Here is a 24,293-nt window from a genome sequence, read left to right on the forward strand (position 1 = left end):
CCAGTTAAATTTTAATGTCATTCAACCAGAGACATGAATACCAGCAAACAAAACCATATGCCTCTGAACCAAGGTGCACAACACTGTACATATAACTCACACATAACACATATGGTAATATCACCATAAATAAATTAATAAATAATAAGGTGCATTTATGACACAAGTTTAAAAAGTAAACCATATATACTATTGGCGCTTCATACGTGCTGAGGCCTGGGTGGTGGCTGGGAGTTCAGTAGTCTCAGGGCCTGGGGGAAGAAGCTGCTTCCCATCCTAACAGTCTTTGTCCTCATGCTATAGTACTCATGCCAGATAATAATGTGGGGGAGGGGGGGCGGGTGTAAAGAGATCGTTGGATGAATGGAAGGGATCATTGATAATGCAAAGGGCCCTGAATATGCAACCATCCTGATAAATATCTTGAGGGAATGCAAGAGAGGCCTCGATGATCTTCTCAGCAATCTGCACTCCTTTGTAGGGTCTTGCCGTCAGATGCTTTGTTTCTCCCATACCAGACAGTGATGCAGCCAGCCAAGACGCACTCTATGGTACTCCTGGAAAATTTGGTTAGAATGACGGAGGTGGGGGGAAGAATCCTCACCCGCCTCAACCTTTCCCGGAAGCGAAGATGCTGATGTGCATTTTTGACCACAGAGATGGTGTTGAGGGACCAGGTGAGATTGACTAGTTCCCAGAAACTTGGTGCTCCTGATGCTCTCCACAGAAGAGCAATTTATATGCAGTGAGGAGTGGTCAGTTTGCACTATCTTAAATTCCACAGTAATTTATTTAGTCTTAACCACGTTGAGATTCAGGATGCTGTGCTCACACCAGCCACCACTCGCCCTACCATCTTGTCATCTGCACACCATCTTATCATCGTTGCGATGAGGTCAACTACTTTTGGCATCAGCGAACTTGATGGTTTGGTTTCAGCTAGGTCTAGCAGTGCAGTCATGTATCAGCAGCGTGAAGAACAGCAGGCTGAGTACGGAACCTGGGAGGCACCGATGCTCAGCACGACGGAGTGAGAAATGTTGCTGCCAACACAGACTGACTGTGCTGTCAAGAAGTCCAGAATCCAGTTACAGAGTGAAATGTTGAGACCTAATGAAAACCAGCTTTTGAGAGTTGATCATATTAGATAGATAGATAGATAGATAGATATACTTTATTGATCCTGAGGGAAATTGGGTTTCGTTACAGCCACACCAACCAAGAATAGAGCATAAATATAGCAATACAAAAACCACAAACAATCAAACAACAAAATGCAAACTATGCCAGATGGAAATAAGTCCAGAACCAGCCTATTGGCTCAGGGTGTCTGACCCTCCACCGGAGGAGCTGCAAAGTTTGATAGCCACAGGCAGGAACAACCTCCCGTGACGCCCAGTGTTGTATCTCGGTGGAATATGGCCGGAATCCAACAGCAAAAAGTTCAATATCCGGTCTACAAACCTGTTTCTCGATCGTAATATAACCCGGATTGCACCATCCATTGTTAACCAGAACAGTAAGCCCCCAACTCCTTTACGCTTACTGCTCTCAGTGCACTTCCGGTCAGCCCATATGGTCTGGAAGCCATCCATGGAAAAGTTTTGATTGGGTATGTCCTCGTGCAGCCCCGTTCCAGTAAAACACATAAAACTGCACTCCCAAAATGTTCTCTGACGCCTGGCTAGCGCTGTGAACTCGTCCATTTTATTACCCACCGAACTCCTCTTCTCCATAAGTCTCTGTTGTCTCTACCCAGTCCTCTTTCCTCGCCCTTGTGATCCCCCTCTGCATCCTCTGTGTGTTTTCCTCCAGATTTCAGCAGGGGTGTCCGCCGCTCTGCTCGCTAAACCGGCCGGCATAAGCGCAAGCAGCTGGTCCCTGGAATAAACAATGTATTAAATGCAGAGCAGGAGTCGATAGCGCATCCTGGCATACGAGTCACCATTTTCCATGGGGCCAGACAGAACGCAGTGCAAAGGCTAAGGCATCATCAGTAGACCGATTTGAGTAGTGAGTGAACTGGAAAGGGTTGAACATAGCAGGGAGATTGGATGTAATGCAATCCTACCAGCTGCTGGAAGCTCTTCATTATTGTTAAGCTCAGGGCCCCTGGATCGCAGTCATTCCTGTCACCTTCTTGGGCTCTAGCATAATGGACACTGTCTTGGAGCCTGCAGACATAATGGTCTGTTCCAGAGAGATGCTGAAGATACTTGTTAGAACCTCTGTTATCTGGGCTGTACCGTCCCATGAAAGCTACCTCAGTTTTCTTATTTTTAGACTATTCTATAATTTATAGCAATTTTGATGTCTTTGCAATATACTGCTGTTGTTAAACAATAAATTTCATGCCTTTTAAGTCGGTGATAATAAACATGATTCTGATTCTGAAAAGGATACTTGAAGATCAGGATCTCAAACCCGGCATAAAACTCATGGTCTACTGTGAAATGGTGATTCCACCTCTCTGCTAAGCTTCTGAGATCCAGACTATCTACAGCAAACAGCTGAAGCATTGTAACACCTCAAAATCTCTGTAAAATATATAGGAATCATTATTGACAGTACAACTATACCGGAAACTTGGCACAAATCCAGCAGTGAATTGCCCTGTGGCTCACTGTGGAGAGACACTACAATGGACTCTGTTTTGCTATTTTTAGCTCTAATGGTGTTATTTCTTGTAAACACTCTGTACAATTTATGTTTAATATATGTATTTCTTTCCATCAATGTTGTGTATCTGATGCTAGGTGCCTGCGATGCTGCTGTAAGACTTCTATTGCAGAAACACAGGGGACGGCAGATGCTGGAATCCGGAGCATCATACAAAGTGCTGGAGGAACTCAGCAGGGCAGGCAGCATCTGTGGAAGGCAATGGGTCGAGGGTTTTCATCTGGACTGGAAGCAAGAGGGGAGATAACCAGTATAACAAGGAGGAGAGAAAGGGTGGAGCAGGAACTGGCAAATTACGGGTAGATCAAGGTGAGAGAGGTGATAGGCCGATGAGGGGGTGCAAAGAGTGGGGAACGATGTCAGAAGCTTGGAGGTGATAGGTGGATCCAGGTAAGGTAGGGTGATAGGCAAGTAATGGGGGTTGGGGTAGAGAATGAAAATGATGTCAGTAGTTTGGAGGTGATGGGTGGATCCAGGCAAGGGACAGTGATGGGGCGGTGAGAGTGGGCAGAATCAGGGATGATCAAAGAAGGTAGGAGATGACAGGTGAATGCAGTTGAGGGTGTATGATAGTCAGGTGAGGAGGGGAGAGCAGAGAAGGTTAAAGAAGGTGGGGGGTGATAGGTGGAAGTGAATAAAGCTGAAGATGATGGAATCTGTTAAGGGATGAAAGTGAAGCATGGAATAAAGAGAGGGAAGAAGGGAATTATCCATTGTATGTGGGCACTCATGTAGCTGCATATGACAATAAACTCAGCTTTTACTTTGACATGGAAAGGCATTCTGCGATGTCTGGTATGGGAGTAAATGAAGAAGCTACTCGGCACTGGGTCTTTCTCCATGTTTACAAGCTCGTGAGCACATGTAAAGCTCTGTGCTGTATAGACATGAGGAGACAGCGGCTTCCTATCACAGTGAGCAGGCAGTGATGAGTATGTCTATAGGGCTCAGGCAGTCGCTCAGCACGTTGAGAAGCTGCTGCCAGTGCCATAAGGGTGGGAGTGGGACGGTAGTGTGGTGTGATTATTGCATCAGGCAATGATCCAGATTCAATTCCCATCACAGTCTATAAGGAGTTTCTACATTCTCTCTGTGACATGTGGGTTTTCTTTAGGTGTTCTGGCTTCGCACATATTCCACAGAATTAGTCAGAGTTAGTAAGTTGTGGGCATGCTATGTTGGCACTGGAAGCATGGCCACACTTGGGAGCTGCCATCAGCACATCCTCAGACTGTGTTGAATGTTGACGCAAATGAAACATTTCACTGTACATTTTGATGCCTCATGTATATGTAACAAATGAAACTAATCTTTAAATCTTTAAAAATATTTGAAGACCATAAGGTATAGGAGCACAAGTAGGCCATTTGGCCCATTGAGTCTGCTCCACCCTTTAATTATGGCTAATTTATTACTCCCTCTCAACCCCCATTTCCAATCTTCACATAACCTTTGATACCCTTACTAATAGAGAACCTATCAACTTCTGCCTTAAATATACCCAATGATTTGTCCTCTACATGCATCTGTGGCAATGAGTTCCACAGATTCACCACCCTCTGGCTATAAAAACTCCTCATCATCTCTGTGTCCAGCAGTGACTCCTGAGAGGCCCCATTGCTTGCCCTGGGCTGCCGAGCACAGCTTTTTCAGGCAGCCTCTGCACACTGGGACCACTCATTTCTTTCACGAGGACTACAACATAAAACAAGGATGTAATGCTGAGGGTTTATAAAGCATTGGGAGTATTATGAGCAGTTTTGGGCCCCATATCTAAGAATGTGGGTGGTGAGATGAGATACAACTCAACCAAAGGAGATACAAGGTGCTTCTTCACTCCGCTAGCCTGCAGGTCGACCTTGGGAAAGGTGTAGCACCTGCTTAGCACCACCCCCCACCCAATCAGGGTCAAATGAAGCCATGAAAGCAGGTAATGGATGGTCATGTGAGCAGCTGATGTATATCACAAGTCCTGGTCATGCGACCACTGACGCCAGGCAGACAATCTCTGTAAAGTATTGATAATGGCTGAGGTCACCCATCTTATCCAGAAAGAAACAATGGCAAACCTCTTCTGTAGAAAAAAATGCCAAGAATACTCATGGCCATGAGACCATGATTGTCTAGATCATACCATGTGGTGATAATGATGACGATGATCCAAGAAGGAATGTTCTGGCAAATGGGGAGGGTCCAGTGGAGTTTTACAAGAATGATCCTGTCAATGAAAGGATTAACAGATGACGAGCGTTTGATGGCTCCAGGCTGGTATTCGCTGGAGTTTAAAGGAATAAAGGACGATCCCAGGAGTCAGAACTCCTGCCCTGTCCTCCCCACAGCAGGTTCTCAGCACTGCAGCATATGAATGAATGCCTTTTATAGACACATACTGAACTGGTGGATCTAGAATCCCGTTAAAAAAAAAATCAGCACTCAGTTCAGGGTGAAGTTGGCGAGGGAGGGGAGCCTTGGGTGAAACACCAATATAGGTCAATTCCACTTGGCAAAATCTATAGAATAAGGGTTCTTCAACCAGCACCATCATCAGCAAGAGAATGTGGTCGTGAAGGTAAGTGAAGTAAAAATTCAGCTGGGGACTAATGTCTTTCCAGTAAAATAGCTACCAACTCTAAGCATGTGTGGAAATATCTAAAACAGAGTTTAATGGGCACTTAATTAGTCAGGGCATCAAAGGTTATGGGGAGAAGGCAGGAGAATAAGATTGAGAGGGAAAATTAACCAGCCATGATGGAATGGCAGAAAAGACTCAATGGGCCAAATGGCCTAACTTTGCACCTATGTCTTAAGAAGAGACACCTGGCTGTATCTTTAATATAATTAAGTTTTAATGGCCTTTCAAACAGTTGCTCTCTTGCACAAAGTAACAGGAGGAGCTTGATTTGTTCCTTGAGCTTGTTCATTCAATGTGATAATGACTGACCTACCTACCTCCACCTAATTTCCTTTACTCCCACTTCTCTCATTAATTTCCAGTTATCAAAGTGATGAGAGTTAAAATGAACCTTTTGACCTAATGTCAACCATAGTTAGATCAAAAGCTCTGACTTTCTAAGTCCTTTGTCTATAAAGGTGTTCCTTAACATCCAACTCTACCAGATTCCCAACCAGTGGAAATTGTTCCTTGCCAATTATCTAACCAAATTCCCGTGATTTCTTGAAAGCATTCCCCAAAAAAAGCACGTGGTGATACATTTGTATTCAGGATGTACAGCATTAGAACCTAATGAATACATTTATTGGCATAGATGCAAACAAGAAGGTTCAAGGCCAATACCTGGATCAATTCTTTTCTTCTGTGTTTCTTTGCTACCAGCAAGCAACCTCATGTCCATCAAAGCATTACACAGTTCAGAAATATTGACCTTGCTACCATCATTGCCTTTAGAAGATTTCCAATTATACATATACTCCCACAGTGCTGGCTCCAAATAGCTTGGAATGTACTCATTATGCATACAAACAACAACATGGGATGTTATGATACAATGATAATCTAATTTCCCCTCTCAAACTAATGCAATAAATTCTGCGATCATTGCTGTAGTGAGTGAAAAGAAAGTGACTGTCATAGGAACATCAGAACACAAAAAGACCAGGAACTAGGAGAAAGAGTAGGCCATTCTGCCCATAAACCAGCCCCATCATTCATTATGGTCAGGACAAATCTACCCCAGGCCTCCTCTTCCTTTCTGTGCCAGTTCTGCATTGCTCTGAATTCCTTTATCTACTTCCTGTTCAAATAACTCCCAGTGGTCCTCATTCACAATCCAGAGGGTAGAGAATTACAAAGAATCACTACCCTTTGCAGACAAAAGTCACCATGCACCTCATTTTTAAATGATGACTCAGTAATCCTGTAATCATTTTGAGATTCTCTCATGAGCGGAAACCTTCAAGATCCTTCAAGATTGGGTAGATGGAGCTCGTCAGCCTGGGAAGGCAGTCCATCTAAGAGAGGGAAAGCTCTGATTTCAAACCTCTGCTGCCTTGTGGCCATACCCACTCATGGGAAAAGCTTCGGGAGTAAACTCTGAGGACAAATCCGGAGCTGGAGTCCCTAAGGTGGTCCGATGTTGCCTTCAACCTCGTTCCGGCAACTCCAGCAACGACACTGGTGCCAAGCTGTATCGGCCCTTGCCCTTCCCTTGGACAACATCGGTGTCGTGGAGAGGGGAGACTTGCAGCATGGGCAACTGCCGGTCTTCCATACAACCTTGCCCAGGCCTGCACCCTGGAGAGGACACAGACTTTCTAGGCACAGATCCATGGTCTCACGAGACTAACGGATGCCACCACCTTCAAGATCATACATGTTTCCATAAGATCACCCCTAAAATCCAAAGAATGTAGTCTAGTTTCTTTAGCTGCTTGAGAATGAACTACCTCTCATCCGGGAATTAGCCTTGTGAATTTCTTTAGGACTGCATGGCACAGAAACCAGCCCTTCAGCCGACAATGTACATATCTATACTGGTCCAGTTTACCAGCATCTTCTCCATAGTCCTGCATACCTTGGAGATGCAATTGCTTGTCCGGATGCTTCATAAATGTTGTAGAAGTTTCTGCCTTAGGCAGGGTGTTCCAGACTCCAGCCATTCCCTCTGTCACAATTTGCCCCTCAGCTGCCGCCAACCCTACAATTAATCTACTACACAGATCCATCTTGTTTCAGACGTCTTGAAAATGGGAAAGAGTTGAGAATCTGGTCTCCAATGCAGTCATCTACACTGGTGGATTCTTTAAACGAAATAATGAATATTAATATTCAGAATCAAAATCAGGTTTATATTCACTGACAAATGTTATGAAATTTGTTTTGCTATACATAAGATATTACTATAAGTTAAAGTAAGAAATATAAGTAAGTAGTGCAAAAGGAGACTAAAATAGTGAGATGTTGTTGATGGGTCCGTGGACACTCAGTAATCTGAAGGTGGAGGGGGGAGAGCTGTTCCTGAGGCATTGAGTGTGTGTCTTCACACTCGGTACCTCCTTCCTGATGGCAGCAATGAGAATGGGGCAAGCCCTAGGTGCCGAGGGTCCTTTTTGAGGCATTATGCTTTGAAGATATCTTCGATGGTGGGGAAGCTAGTGGCCAAGATCAGAATCAGAATCAGGTTTATTATCACCAGCATGTGACGTGAAATTTGTTAACTTAGCAGCAGTAGTTCAATGCAATATATAACCTAGCAGAGAGAAAAAATAATAATAATAAATAAAATTGAAAAAAAATAATAATTAATAAGTAAATCAATTACAGTATACATATAGTGAATAGATTTTTTTAAATGTGCAAAAACTGAAATACTGTATATTAAAAAAATGGGGTAGTGTCCAAGGGTTCAATGTCCATTTAGGAATTGGATGGCAGAAGGGAAGAAGCTGTTCCTGAAATCGCTGAGTGTGTGCCTTCAGGCTTCTGTACCTCCTTCCTGATAGTAACAGTGAGAAAAGGACATGCCCTGGGTGCTGGAGGTCCCTAATAATGCATGCTGCCTTTCTGAGACACCACTCCCTGAAGCTGTCCTGGGTACTTTGTAGGCTAGTACCCAAGATGGAGCTGACTAGATTTACAACCTTCTGGAGCTTCTTTCAGTCCTGTGCAGTAGCCTCTCCATACCACGTAGTGATACAGCCCGTCAGAATGCTCTCCACTGTGTAACTATAGAAGTTTTTGAGTGTATTTGTTGACATGCCAAATCTCTTCTAACTCCTAATAAAGTATAGCCATTGTCTTGCCTTCTTTATAACTACATCGATATGTTGAGACCAGGTTAGATCCTCAGAGATCTTGACACCCAGGAACTTGAAACTGCTTCTGATCCCTCTATGAGGATTGGTATGTGTTCCTTCATCTTACCCTTCCTGACGTCCATAATCAGCTCTTTTGTCTTAATAGCGTTAAGTACCAGGTTGTTGCTGCGGCAGCACTCCACCAGTTGGCATATCTCGCTCCTGTACGCCCTCTCGTCACCACCTGAGATTCTACCAACAATGGTTGTACTGTCAGCAAATTTAATGATGGTGTTTGAGCTATGCCTGGCCACACAGTCATGTGTATATAGAGAGTAGAGCAGTGGGCTAAGCACACACACCTGAGGTGCACCAGTGTTGATTGTCAGCGAGGAGGAGATGTTATCACCAATCTGCACAGATTGTGGTCTTTTGGTTAGCAAGTCTAGGATCCAATTGCAGAGGGAGGTACAGAGGCCCAGGTTCTGCAACTTCCCAATCAGGATTGTGGGAATGATGATGCTGGCTGAGTGTATAACCCTCTGTAACTTTTTCTAATCCTGTTCCCTGGTGCTCCTGTACCAGGTGACAATGGAACTAGTGAGAATACAATGTCATAAACATTTAAGTTTTATTCTAGAGAATGTATCATCGACACCTACAGAGAGACAAGGACATTTTTATTCAATGCATTCAGTAGTCAGGATTTGGAATTAATAGCTTCAGAGGGAGATAGAGACAGAAACAATCATCACTTTAAAACCTGTCAGGACATTCACTGATCAGCTGGAACCTGCAGGGCAATGGACCATGTACTGGAAGGTGAAAACAGATTAGGTCATCCTTTTTTAAATGCCATGGTCTATGGGCCAAATATCCTCTCTGTCTCACAAAATTTCTATGATTCAATGGGCTTACATCCATTGTTACCAACCCACCAACACAACTTACCTCATTAGTAACACACACAAAATGCCAGAGGAACTCAGCAGGTCAGCGAACATCTATGGAGGGAAATGGACATATTAGCAATTCAGGTCAAGACTCTTCACCAATCCTGATGAAGAGTCTTGGCCCGAAACATCAATCAGTCCTGCTGAAGAGCCTTGACCCGAAACGCCAACTGTTCATATCCCTCCATAGATGCTGCCTGATCCTCTGAGTTTCTCCAGCATTTTGTGAGTGAGGGGAGACTTGCAGCATGGGCAACTGCCAATCTTCCATACAACCTTGCTCAGGCCTACAGCCTGGAAACCTTCCAAGGCACAAATCCATGGTCTCACGAGACTAATGGATGCCTACTAAATGTGAGTGTTGTTCAATATTTCTAGCATCTATAGAATTGCTTGTGTTACCTCAGTACTCTACATCCCCTAATGTATGAAAAGTGAATTACCAATAGTGTCGCTATTAAACCAAGTGTGGTGTTTCCTATTAGATATTTTGTTGATACAGTTTTCATAAAGCCTCAGTTTTATTTAATCTTCAAATTTTTTTTTGTGCCTGGGGCCGCACATCAACAGAAGTTGTTAGGAGTCCAATATTTTACCTTAATTGTGCATTCATAATGATCATTTCAAGATCTAAGTATCGTAAAGAAAATGATTATTAGATCCTGCAGAGTTAAACAATCTATTGACCTCTGCAGAAAATATCCATGCAAGTTGAGAAGAGTATAAGGGATCTATAATCAGAATTAAAATACTGAGAAATATCAATAACAGGAGATCTTGCTCTGGGGGTTATATCAGTGAGAAATGTGCAGAAATTTGTCAAAGGCTTCAGAAAAAAAGCCTGTTTGCAACAGCACCATTATCCCAGCTACAGTGGAATGCTAACACCTGCTGATGTGTCCCTTTTGATGATAACACTATTCATGCAAATCAATGAATCAAGGAGCTTCGCCCGATGATAGGACCCAAATGGATTAAATTAATTTTAGAGTATGCTTAAATAATTTATTGCATTTAACTCTATTGACATGCATGGGGAAAGGCAGTCTGTGGTTTGAAAATGCCTGAGAAATGATTCTGGTGTTACATTTCCTCAAAACATTCCAGGGAAAATCTGCCTCTTTAAAAATGTTATTATTTATTTATTTATTGAGATGTGATGTAAAAAAGGCCCTTCCAGCCCTTCGAGCCGTGCCATCCAGCAACGGTTGATTTTAACTCTTGCCTGATCATGGGACAATATACAATGATTAATTAACTTACGTCTTTGGACTGTGGGAGGAAGCTGGAGCACCCAGGAAAAACCTTCCTGGTCATGGGGAGAACATAGAAACTCCTTACAGGTAGCAGAGGGAATTTAACCCAGGTCACTCTACTGTAAAGCGTTGTTCTAGCCACTATGCTACCATTCTGCCTCTTGTCATATATACATTAGAACAGCGGTCCCCAATGGACTGGTACCAGGCCACAGGACATCTGCTACCTCCCTGTTACGCTCTGTTGAACTTGAACATAGGGTTGCCAACTGTCCCGTATTAGCCAGGACATCCTGTATATTGGGCTAAATTGGTTTGTCCCATAAGGGACCGCCCTTTTCCTGTATTTCCCCCGCTAAGGTAGAGCGTTCCTATGAAACCTTTCATGCCGAAATGGCGTAAAGCGAAGAAGCAATTATCATTAATTTGTATGGGAAAATTTTTTGAGCGTTCCCAGACCCAAAAAATAACCTACCAAATCATACCAAATAACACATAAAACCTAAAATAACATTCACATATAGTGAAAGCAGAAATGATATGATAAATACACAGCCTATACAAAGTAGATTAATGTATGTACAGTATAGTCAGGAAGATGAAGGAAAACCGATTTGTGGAAAAAAATCGGCATGTACGCGCATGCGCAAACAGGTGCCCGCACAAGTCTTCATGGTCATGGTAGTCTTTCCTGCCGTAAGGTGTCCCGGGATTTGACTGTTACCTTTGTCCCTTATTTGGGAGTGAGAAAGTTGACAACCCTAACTATAAAAGACATGTTGAGGTGAGTTTAACCCTACTTGGACAACCCCCACCCCCGTCGACCGGTCCGCAAGAATATTGTCAATATTAAACCAGTCCGTGGTGCAAGAAAGGTTGGGGACCCCTGCATTAGAACGAAGAGTGCAATGCATCCTTTGAGACAAATCAAATCAGCGAGGGCATCCCACAAGTGTCACCATCCTTCCAGTGCAAATATAGCATACCTACAGCTCACTAATCCTAACCCACGGGAGGAAGCCAGGGCACTGACAGGAAGACAGCATGGTTGCAGGGAGAACCAACAAACTCCTTCAAGACAGCTGCAGGAATTGAACCCCCAACTTCCAACTGGCGCTGCAAAGCGAAAGCACTAACTGCTATGCTACTACGAAGCCCCTCTGCAAATTCCAATGGCAGTGAAACAGCAGTTCCAACATTCATTTAATTACATGTCCTGCCAAATTTGCCTTCCTCATCATTCAAAACTGCTTCTGGATGATGGGTATAGACAGGCTAAACACAAGCAGGCTTTCCCCACCAAGTCTGGGTGAGACTAGAATTACAGATCATAGGTTAATGGTGAAAGGTGATATGTTTAAGGAACTTCTTGACTCAGAGGGTGGTGAGAGGGTGGAACGAGTTGCCGGTGGAAGTGGTGTATGCAGATTCCATTGTAACATTTAAGAGAGGTTTGGATAACGACATGGATGGAGGTGGGGGGGTTTGATGGTATGGAGGGCTATGGTCTAGGTGCAGGTCAATGGGACTAGCGCAGACTAGATGGACTGAAGGACCTGCTTCCGTGCTATAGTGTTCCATGATTCTATTAAAATGTAACTGCGCGTTACATTTTAATAGAATCATGGAAACACTACCCTAGCACGACGCCCAGGTCCTTCGAAGTCCATCTAGTTTGCAGCTTGTGTGGTGAAGTGTTTTGGGATTAAAATCCTGGAGATTGCTGCGTAGTGGCAATGAAATGAGCATAGTGCACATTAAATGGTCACGTGTACTGAAGTATAGTGAAAAGCTTGATTTGCATGCCATCCATGTATATCACTTCATTACAACAGTGCATTGAGATAATACAAGAGAAATCAATAACAGAATGCAGACAAACATGGCACAGTTATGGAGAAAGTGCAGTGTAGGCAGACAATAGGGTGGAAAGAGATAATGAGCTAGATTGTGAGTTGATGTATCTATTTATAACAGCAGGATAGAAACTGTCCTTTAATCAGGTGGTATGTGTTTTCAGGCTTTAGTGTCCTCTGCCTAAGGGTAGGGGGAAAAAGTGGGGTGTTTGATTATGTCGGCTGCTTTAACAAGGCTGTGAGAAGTGTAGACAGACTCCATGGAAGGAAGGTTGGTTTCTAATGTGTCGACAACAGTCTGCAGCTTTTTGCAGCTTTTTGCACTCTCGGGTAGAGCAGTTAACAATGATATATCCAGATAGGATGATTTCCGTGGTGCATTGACAGGAATTAGAAAGGATCAAAGAGGACATGTGAACTATATTGGCAATGTGGAAGGTGAGCCTACTAGCGGTGGGGTTGCCATGCCTTTGAGGGTTACTATTGCGAATCCATCAGCCAGCTGTCTTAGTGCATTTTGCAGATGATAAAAACTTAACTTGAATTGCAAGTCCATTCATCCATCTTACAATCAACTCTTGTTAGTACAGTTTTTATTTCCCATTCAGGAAATTCAAATCAAGTGGTTTAATTAAAACAATGTTTGAGCTCTATTTCTGTCTAAGGCATGATTACTTCATCCTTTGCTGAGTTTTATTTGTTTTGCTGACCAGTTCAACATCTATCTTCACAGCATACGACCCATCCAAAGAGTTTACAGGGAAAGAAAATGAGAGCTCCAAAACAGTTCTCCCAAGTGTCAGATAACCACAACGAGCCTCTTGATGTTGTCTATTGATTCCACCATAACTTTCGACTGTAACAACACGTCTGCTGTCAGAATTTGGAAAGTTAGATGAACTAGAATTTCTCTGAGCTTTTGCTCACTACAGTCTGAGCAAACGCTAACTGCATATTTACAAACGTAGCTGAACTTCATGAAAGGAATATTTAAAATAGTCAAGTACAGTGCAGAGATTGTTGACATCCACATGAAGAGATGGAAACAGGGTCTATATCACCACTTGTAAAGGTGGTACCTAATCTAATTACCCAAGACCATACAAATACTTACATAATGTATCACGTCCATTGAATATGTCAGCTCTGTCGAGCAACTACAGTCCAATTTCCCCTCCTGTGACCTGGCAGTGAAGTTTCCCTCACATGCCTATCAACACCCCATTCATTCTTTTGCTAGGTAACCTCACTAAGAGGCATTAATAATGACCACTTAACCTATCAGCATGTCGGAAATCGGAGTACTCAGTGGAAAGTCAAATGGCCAAACTGAGAATTCACATAATTAATCATCACACCAATGGGTTTCCAGTTTCCAACATACTATTGCTCTCAGGTTTGAATATACTCGACAGCTAAGTAAACACAGCTCTCAGGGGTAGGGAAAAAGAACGATTCCAAGAAAATTTTGCTCATCTCAGGCTACAGCCACACCAGACCGGATAATTTTGAAAACGCCGGTTTGGTGTAAAAACGATAGGCGTCCACACCAAGTGTTTTTGAAAATACCTCCATCTACATTAAAATGAGTATTTGGGCGAATCTCCTCCTACTGGGCATGTGCAGGACACATCTACAGAAAACAAGCAACATGTTTGGTGTCGAATCTCGCTGTGAAAGTGTGTGTTTTTGCAGTTACAGACTAGAAAAACTTAAAAGGAAATTGCCAAACGAGGGACAGCTGTTGGCTCTCGCGCAGGAGGACTTAAAACTAAAAAAAACAAATACTGGAGCACATGGAGGCAACCGACAGGGAGTTCACGGACAGTATGACCTGGCTGATGACGAACACTGAAAAACTGACTAACTCTGTTGCATTAATAAAGCACCTTGTTAAACGTATAAAACATGTCTACATCAGTGTTATCTTGTATTTCCATACAATGTTACATTAGGCTGTTACACACCTATTGTCAGAGAAGTACTTGTATAAATAGGTAAACCACCTTCATACAAGCAAGGACAGAAAACAGGGCAAAGTGAGTATACTTATTTATTCAGTAAGTTATGGGTCAAAATATTCGGTGAGTACATTTCTAACTCTTCTGGCTTTGGTCTCGTTGCCATCTGTTCTGAAATTGTCAGGTTGTGTGGGGAGTTGCGTTCAAGAAAACGATGAAATGCACGCTGCCGCCACTATCTGTTCTGGCACGTGATGACAGCGTTTTTAGAAATCTCTGGTTACCCCATCCACACTACTCTGCCCAATCGGCATTTTCAAATTTACACACTCTGGAGGGCGTTTTAGAAAAGCTCTGTTTTCAGGGGAGGAAAACGCCGTTTCAGTGTGGACAAAGGGTCAAAATGAAGAGTAAAAGCTTCGGTTGCAGATTTATCTGGTCTAGTGTGGACGTAACCTCAGGCAAGCCCACGTTATTCTTCTTAGGCACTGGTGTAATTGTTGCCCTTTTGAAGCAAGTGGGAACTTCCGCCCATAGCAGTGAGAGGTTGAAAATGTCCTTGAATACTCCCGCCAGTTGGTTGACACAGCTTTTCAGAGCCTTACCAGGTACTCTATTTGGCACCAACATAGCATGCTAACAATTTACCTGTACGTCTTGGTAATATGAGAGGAACCCTGAGCAAATGGAAAAAAACAACATGGTCACAGAGGGAACCTACGATCTCCTTGCAGACGGTGACAAGGATTGAAGCTGGATCAGCGATTGCTGGAGGTATAAAGTGTTATGTTTGCTGCCTCATTTAATGATTTAATTGATGGAAATGTGGGAGAATGAATGCTTAATGACCAGGGTGGATGCTTTCATGTGACATGATTCTATAACCCTTAATATTATAAGCCTGTTCCTCTTTCTGAGAGGTGTAATATTAATAATTATGGCTGATGGTAGCTAAATCCTGCTAGTACAAAGGAAGTTTCATAAAGGACAGAGTACAGAGAAGATTTTTAAAAAATAGTGCCAGGACTCAAAGGACTGGGCTATAGAGAGAGGCTGAGTAAGTTGGGACTTTTATTGTTGGAGCATAGGGGGATGAGGGGTGACCTAATGGAGGTGTATAAAATTATGAGGGGTATAGATAGAGCCTTTGGATTGGGACTACAGAGCGTCATGGGAGCTGAATTCTGAAGGAAGGCAGTTTTTTAAAAAACTTCTTCGAGTGCAAGAAGGACGAGACAGAGCGGAGGAAGAGGAAAACAGAAATAAATCTAAGATAGTGGGCAGTAAAGATGTCAGGAAAGACAGGCAGGTGATGGGGCAAATTTGTAGCCATTGAGATGAGTTACAGTGCAATAAAGTTGCAGTGAAACCAAAGTGAAAAGTACCAAATACTGGTCTTAAGTTGTTATACTAAAACACACGCAGCAGAAGGAATAAGGTGGATGATCTTGTCATACAGCTACAGATTGGCAGGTATGATATTGTGGCCATCACTGAGACGTGGCTAAAGGATGCATGGCTCTGGGAGCTGAACGTCCAAGGATACATGGTGTATCGGAAGGATAGGAAGGTAGGCAGAGGGGGAGGCGTGGCTTTTTTGGTAAGAAATGATATTAAATCATTAGAAAGAGGTGATATAGGATCGGAAGGTGCAGAATCTTTATGGGTTGAGCTAAGAAATAGCAGGGGTAAAAGGACCCTGATGGCAGTTATTTATAGGCCTCCAAACAGCTGCAGGGATGTGGACTACAAATTACAACAGGAAATAGAAAAGACTTGTCAGAAGGGCAGTGTTATGATAATTGTGGGGGACTTTAACATGCGAGTGGATTGGGAAAATCAGGTCGGCACTGGATCTCAAGAGAGAGAATTTGCAGAATGTCTGCGAGGTAGCTTTTTAGAACAGCTTGCTGTTGAGCCCACTAGGGGATCAGCTGTACTGGATTGGGTATTGTGTAATGAACTGGAGGTGATTAGAGAAATTGAGGTGAAGGAACCCTTAGGAGGCAGTGATCATAACATGATTGAGTTCACTGTGAAATTTGAAAAAGAGAAGCCGAAATCTGATGTGTCGGTATTTCAGTGGAGTAGAGGAAATTACAGTGGCATGAGAGAGGAACTGGCCAAAGGTGACTGAAAAGGGACACTGGCGGGAAAGGTGGCAGAGCAGCAGTGGCTGGAGTTTATGCAAGAAGTGAGGAAGGTGCAAGACAGGTATATTCCAAAAAAGAAGAAATTTTCGAATGGAAAAAGGATGCAACCGTGGTTGACAAGAGAAGTCAAAGCAAAGTTAAAGCAAAGGAGAGGGCATACAAGGAAGCAAAAATTAGTGGGAAGACAGAGGATTGGGAAGTTTTTAAAACCTTACAAAAGGAAACTAAGAAGGTCATTAAGAGAGAAAAGATTAACTATGAAAGGAAGCTAGCAAATAATATCAAAAAGGATACTAAAAGCTTTTTCAAGTATATAAAGAGTAAAAGACAGGTGAGAGTAGATATAGGACCGATAAAAAGTGATGCTGGAGAATTTGTAATGGGAGATAAGGAGATGGCAGAGGAACTGAACGAGTATTTTGCATCAGTCTTCACTGAGGAAGACATCAGCAGTATACCAGACACTCAAGGGTGGCAGGGAAGAGAAGTGCGTGCAGTCACAATTACGACAGAGAAAGTACTCAGGAAGCTGAATAGTCTAAAGGTAGATAAATCTCCTGGACCAGGTGGAATGCACCCGCCTGTTCTGAAGGAAGTAGCTGTGAAGATTGTGGAGGCACTAGCAATGATCTTTCAAAAGTTGATAGATTCTGGCATGGTTCCGGAGGACTGGAAGATTGCAAATGTCACTCCCCTATTTAAGAAGGGGGCAAGGAAGCAAAAAGGAAATTATAGACCTGTTAGCTTGACATCGGTGGTTGGGAGTTGTTGGAGTTGATTGTCAAGGATGAGGTTGCAGAGTACCTAGGAACATATGACAAGATAGGCAGAACTCAGCATGGATTCCTTAAAGGAAAATCCTGCCTGACAAACCTATTGCAATTTTTTGAGGAAATTACCAGTAGGCTAGACAAGGGAGATGCAGTGGATGTTGTATATTTGGATTTTCAGAAGGCCATTGACAAGGTGCCACACATGAGGCTACTGAACAAGATAAGAGCCCATAGAATTACGGGAAAGTTACATACATGGATAGAGTGTTGGCTGATTGGCAGGAAACAGAGAGTGGGAATAAAGGGATCTTATTCTGGTTGGCTGCCGGTTACCAGTGGTGTTCCACAGGGGTCCATGTTGGGACCACTTCTTTTTACATTGTACATCAACGATTTGGATTATGGAATAGATGGCTTTGTGGCTAAGTTTGCTGATGATACAAAGATAGGTGGAGGGGCCGGTAGTGTTGAGGAATCGGAGAGTCTGCAGAGAGACTTGGATAGATTGGAAGAATGGGCAAAGAAGTGGCAAATGAAGTACAATGCTGGAAAGTGTATGGTTATGCACTTTGGCAGAAGAAATAAACATGCAGACTATTATTTAAATGGGGAAAGAATTCAAAGTTCTGAGATGCAACGGGACTTGGGAGTCCTTGTACAGGATACCCTTAAGGTTAGCCTCCAGGTTGAGTCGGTGGTGAAGAAGACGAATGCAATGTTGGCATTCATTTCTAGAGGAATAGAGTATAGGACCAGGGATGTGATGTTGAGGCTCTATAAGGCACTGGTGAGACCTCACTTGGAGTACTGTGGGCAGTTTTGGTCTCCTTATGTAAGAAAGGATGTGCTGACGTTGTAGATGGTACAGAGAAGATTCACTAGAATGATTCTGGGAATAAGAGGGTTAACATATGAGGAACATTTGTCCGCTCTTGGACTGTATTCCTTGGAGTTTAGAAGAATGAGGGAAGACCTTATAGAAACATTTTGAATGTTGAAAGGCATGGACAGAGTGGATGTGGCAAAGTTGTTTCCCATGGTGGGGGAGTCTAGTATGAGAGGGCATGACTTAAGGATTGAAGGGCGCCCATTCAGAACAGAAATTCGAAGAAATTTTTTTAGTCAGAGGATGGTGAATCTATGGAATTTGTTGCCACGGGCAGCAGTGGAGACCAAGTCATTGAGTGTATTTAAGGCAGAGATTGATAGGTATCTGAGTAGCCAGGGCAACAAAGGTTATGGTGAGAAGGCGGGGGAGTGGGACTAAATAGGAGAATGGATCAGTTCATGATAAAATGGTGGAGCAGACTCGATGGGCCGAATGGCTGACTTCTGCTCCTTTGTCTTATGGTCTTATGGTCTTATGATAGGGTGAATGTGCACAGGCATTTTCAGGGTTGGGGAATCACAAACTTGAGGGGTGAGATTTAATAGAAATCTGAGGGGCAACCTTTTCACCCAGAGACTGGTCAATATATAACACGAGCTGCCACAGGAGGTGTCCGAGACACGTACAGTAATAACATTTTAAAAAATACTTCAACAGTAGGTAGAATTTACTAGAATGTTACCTGGGATTCATTTCCTAGGTTACAGAGAAAGGTTGAACAAATTGGGTCTTTATTCTTTGGAGCATAGGAGGTTGAGCAGGGACTTGATAGAGGTGTTTAAAGTTATGAGGAGGATTGATAGAGTTGACGTGGATAGGCTTTTTCCATTGAGAGTGGGGGAGATTCAAACAAGAGGACTTGAGTTGAAAGTTAAAGGGCAAAAGTTTAGGGGTAACATGAGGGGGAACTTCTTTACTCAGAGAGTGGTAGCTGTGCGGAATGAGCTTCCAGCAGAAGTGGTTGAGGCAGGTTTGATGTCACTTAAAGTTAAATTGGATAGCTATATGGACAGGAAAGGAATGGAGGGTTATGGGCTGAGTGCAAGTCAGTGGGAATAGGTGAGAGTAAGGGTTCGGCTTAGACTAGAAGGGCCGAGATGGCCTGTTTCCGTGCTGTAATTGTTACATGGTTATATGGTTATATATGGTTATATTGTTATATATTATGTGGTTATAAAGGTACACAGGTAAGAAAATTTGAGAGGGACATGGCCAAGTGAGATGAGCTTAAATGAGAATCATGGTTGGCATGGACTAGCTGGGACAAAACACCTATTTCTCTGTTGTTTGACTCCATGATTCTAAGTGTATTGAAACACTGATCAAATTGTTTCGACATTCTGCTCTGTTCCCCTCCCTCTACACACGTCAAGGTCAGAATCGGCTTTATTATCATTGACATATGTTGTGAAATTTGTGTTTCACAAGACATACTTTCATGACCCAAAGGTGATGGAAGCAGATCTGATGGGTAATGGCATCTGATGGGGTGGCACCGTAGCACAGTGGCCAGCATTACGCTTTACAGTACCAGTGATCTGAGTTCAATTCCCGCCGCTGCCTGTACATTCTCCTGATGACCACATGGGTTTCCTCTCACAGTCCTGTTGCTAGGTTAATTGTCCTGAGATTAGGCTAGGGTTAAATCGGGGGATTTCTGTGTGGCAGGCTCAAAGGGCCAGTCGGGCCTATTCTCTGTTATATCAGTGGCCCTCAACCTCCGGACCGCGGACCAATACCAGGCCGCGAAGATTGCAGCGGTGCAGCGGTAAACGGGACGCACCCAGCACATCTTTAAGAAAAAACTCGAAATAAACAAGCTAATTAATTAGGTGCCACGCGGCACATAAATGTCGGCCCAGATCAGAGGCGATTGCCGATTGCATCACCTCTGATCTGGGCCGACATTTACGTGCTGGGCAGCACCTAATTAATTAGCTTGTTTATTTCGGCTTTTTTTCTTAAAGATGTGCTGGGTGCGTTCCGGCCACCGCTGCACTCTTCGTGGCCCGGTATCGGTCCACGGCCTAGAGGATGGGAACCACTGTTATATCTCAATGAGTAACTAATTGAAATGAAAAAAACAACTTTCAAGGCTAAGATAAAAAAGCAGAATCAATTGAATAGGCTGACCAGAGGACAAGAATAGACATAATGGGCCAAATGGTCTCATTCATGTATTATATTCTGGTACTTCCAAAGACTAAAATCATGTTTGCTCATATTTGCCACGGTGCAGAGTGGACACAAGTTCACAGCAGCAAGTCAACGCACAATGAGAGTCTGTTCAAAGCAAGTGGGTTGAAAAGCCCTGCCTCGTTAAGGCAGTAACTTTGGCAATACTGCTGTTTGTATAGAAAACTGTTACCCTTTGGTTCTGAGAGTACATGGCATGGTGCCCACTCACCCAGATCTCTCACAGCACAATATTCTGTTGCAAACCCAGTATAAGTGAAGAATTTGAACTCCCTATCCATGGTTATATTACATCTGTACTTTGCTTCTAATTTGCAAAGTCCCTCACACACACACACACAAACCGTTTTCAACATCTATTCATCATTTCTAATAATCATCATGGATGCTTTAATATTTCATCTTCCAACAAGAATTCCCATATTTCACACTCTTGGTCCAATTGTGAACATGATTGGCAATACACACGACTTTACGTCAGTGTTCCTGGGAATACTGTTCACTTTTAATCATACATTTGTCAGGCAGAAGCAAATGCATTTCCTCTAAGGGAAAGAAATCCAACAAACAATATGAGCAGTCATTTCACTGCGGTACGTGTGTTGGGTAACACAACAAACATTCTGGAGCTGTGCAATGACATGTATTATTAAATCCACTATATTTGAATGTCAAAATAAGCAGGCTGTACTTGGGTCAAAAGTTACAGATAAAAAGATATTTGCTGTGCATCTGTTGTCAATATTTAAATAGTTTTAATGCCATGCCAAAAGTCCTTAGATTGAGCTGAAGACTGAAACAATGAAGGAAAAAACAATCATAGAACTACTGGAAGCATCAAAATAAAAACATTTAGCTTGATAGACAAGGCTATTTAGCTCAGAACTTTCAATGGGCCATATAGAATCTGTGTCATTAACAAAAAATAGCATTAATTTGTTTTCAAGCCCCAGGAGAAAATGTGTTATTGAAGAGGGAGGGAGTAAACCTCCAAACACAAACGGTTCTCAACACTATTCTACAGTATTGTACTGCGATCCTTCAGCAGAAGATTTTTTAACATAAACCTGGCTAATCCTGGGAGTGTGCCTTTCAAAGTTCAAAGTAAATTTTATTATCAGACTTCAAATATGTCACCATACACAGCCCTGAGATTCTTTTTCCTACGGGCATATTCATCGACTCAATCAACATATCCAAAGCAGATTATCCACTTATTAACTCAGTTCTGTTTGTGAGTGTGTTATTCCTAAAATGGTTACTCCATCACATAAGCCAACCTCTCTTCCACTGGTGGTGCCTTAGGAAAGCAGGCAATATAATCGCGGTCCTCTCCCAGCCCAGTCATTCTCTCTTCTCCCCGATCTCCTGTCGGACAGAAGATTCAAAAGCTTGAGTGTATGTAGCACCGGGCTCAAGGGTAGCTCCTATCCTACTGTTATCAGACTCTCAAATGGACCTCTCAATCGCTAAAATGATGAATTCTAGATCTGTTGACCTTCCGTACACCAGTTGTGGCCCTTGCACTTTATTTGTCTACCCACATTCCTATAACTGTGACATCATGTTCTGCATGCTACTTAGCTTTTCACTATCCCAGTGTATTTATGTATGGCATGATCTGTCTGCAAACAAAAGCTTTTGACTGTACCTTGGTAATGTGACAATCATAAATCAATAGCAGTATCACTTCCTCCATTATATCCTGGGGTTAGAGGGCTGGGCACATGTGTGGGTTGTGCGGTGGGAGGTGATGTGTTCTGTTGTGTGTTGCTGAATGTGGTGGGCATGCTATGTGGACACAGAAATGTGTAGTGACCCTTGTGGGCTGTTGTAGTACATCTTTGGGTGTGTAGGTTGTTAACACAAACAATGCATTTCGCTGTATGTTTCGATGCGTAGCTGACAAATACATCTAAATCTGAGTCTGAATTACAACTGTGTTGCGATGGGATCCCTTCTGAAATTTCTGCTCGTCAAATGTGCCCTTGTATTCAGGCCTCTACAAAAATAAGGATAGCCCCCCCAGTATCTGCTGACCAATTCGTGCAGCACTAATAATTTTTGTATTCAACTCCCATAAATCAAATTTTGACCTTAGGTGAATAACAGCATAGTAAAAGCCTTGGGACTGTGATAGTACTAGACTTGCAGATGTTCTAGGCCATTACATACCTAAACAGACTTTTATTTTGATTTCCCTACATGCTTTACAATAATTTTTCTAGCAACACACATCAAAGTTGCTGGTGAACGCAGCAGGCCGGACAGCATCTCTAGGAAGAGGTACAGTCGACGTTTCAGGCTGAGACCCTTCGTCAGGACTAACTGAAGGAAGAGTTAGTAAGAGATTTGAAAGTGGGAGGGTGAGGGGGAGATCCAAAATGATAGGAGAAGGTAGGAGGGGGAGGGATGGAGCCAAGAGCTGGACAGCTGATTGGCAAAGGGGATATGAGAGGATCATGGGACAGGAGGTCCAGGGAGAAAGACGGGGGGGGGGGGGAACCCAGAGGATGGGCAAGGGGTATAGTCAGAGGGACAGAGGGAGAAAAAGGAGAGACAGAGAGAGAAAGAATGTGTGTATATATATATAAATAAATAACAGATGGGGTACGAGGGGGAGGTGGGGCATTAGCGGAAGTTAGAGAAGTCAATGTTCATGCCATCAGGTTGGAGGCTACCCAGACGGAATATAAGGTGTTGTTCCTCCAACCTGAGTGTGGCTTCATCTTTATAGTAGGGGAGGCCATGGATAGTCATGTCAGAATGGGAATGGGATGTGGAATTAAAATGTGTGGCCACTGGGAGATCCCGCTTTCTCTGGAGGACAGAGTGTAGGTGTTCAGCGAAGCAGTCTCCCAGTCTGCGTCGGGTCTCGTCAATATATAGAAGGCCACATCAGGAGCACCGGACGCAGTATATCACCCCAGCCGACTCACAGGTGAAGTGTTGCCTCACCTGGAAGGACTGTCTGGGGCCCTGAATGGTGGTAAGGGAGGAAGTGTAAGGGCATGTGTAGCACTTGTTCTGCTTACAAGGATAAGTGCAAGGAGGGAGATCAGTGGGGAGGGATGGGGGGGACGAATGGACAAGGGAGTCGCGTAGGGAGAGATCCCTGTGGAAAGCAGAGAGAGGGGGGGAGGGAAAAATGTGCTTAGTGGTGGGATCCCGTCGGAGGTGGCGGAAGTTACGCAGAATAATAATATGTTGGACTCGGAGGCTGGTGGGGTGGTAGGTGAGGACCAACCCTATTCCTAGTGGGGTGGGGTGGGAGGATGGAGTGAGAGCAGAGAAATGGGGGAGATGCGTTTGAGAGCAGAGTTGATGGTGGAGGAAGGGAAGCTCCTTTCTTTAAAAAAGGAGGACATCTCCCTCGTCCTGGAATGAAAAGCCTCATCCTGAGAGCAGATGCGGCGGAGACAGAGGAATTGCGAGAAAGGGATGGTATTTTTGTAAGAGACAGGGTGAGAAGAGGAATAGTCCAGATAGCTGTGAGAGTCAGTAGGCTTATAGTAGACATCAGTGGATAAGCTGTCTCCAGAGACAAGAGACAGAAAGATCTAGAAAGGGGAGGGAGGTGTCGGAAATGGACCAGGTAAACGAGGGCAGGGTGAAAGTTGGAGGCAAAGTTAATAAAGTCAAGGAGCTCAGCATGCGTGCAGGAAGCAGCGCCAATGCGGTCGTCGATGTAGCGAAGGAAAAGTGGGGGACAGATACCAGAATAGGTACGGAACATAGATTGTTCCACAAAGCCAACAAAAAGGCAGGCATAGCTAGGACCCATACGGGTGCCCATAGCTACACATTTAGTTTGGAGGAAGTG

This window comes from Mobula birostris, chromosome 21, assembly GCF_030028105.1.
Source record: "Mobula birostris isolate sMobBir1 chromosome 21, sMobBir1.hap1, whole genome shotgun sequence".
Classification (NCBI taxonomy): domain Eukaryota; kingdom Metazoa; phylum Chordata; class Chondrichthyes; order Myliobatiformes; family Myliobatidae; genus Mobula; species Mobula birostris.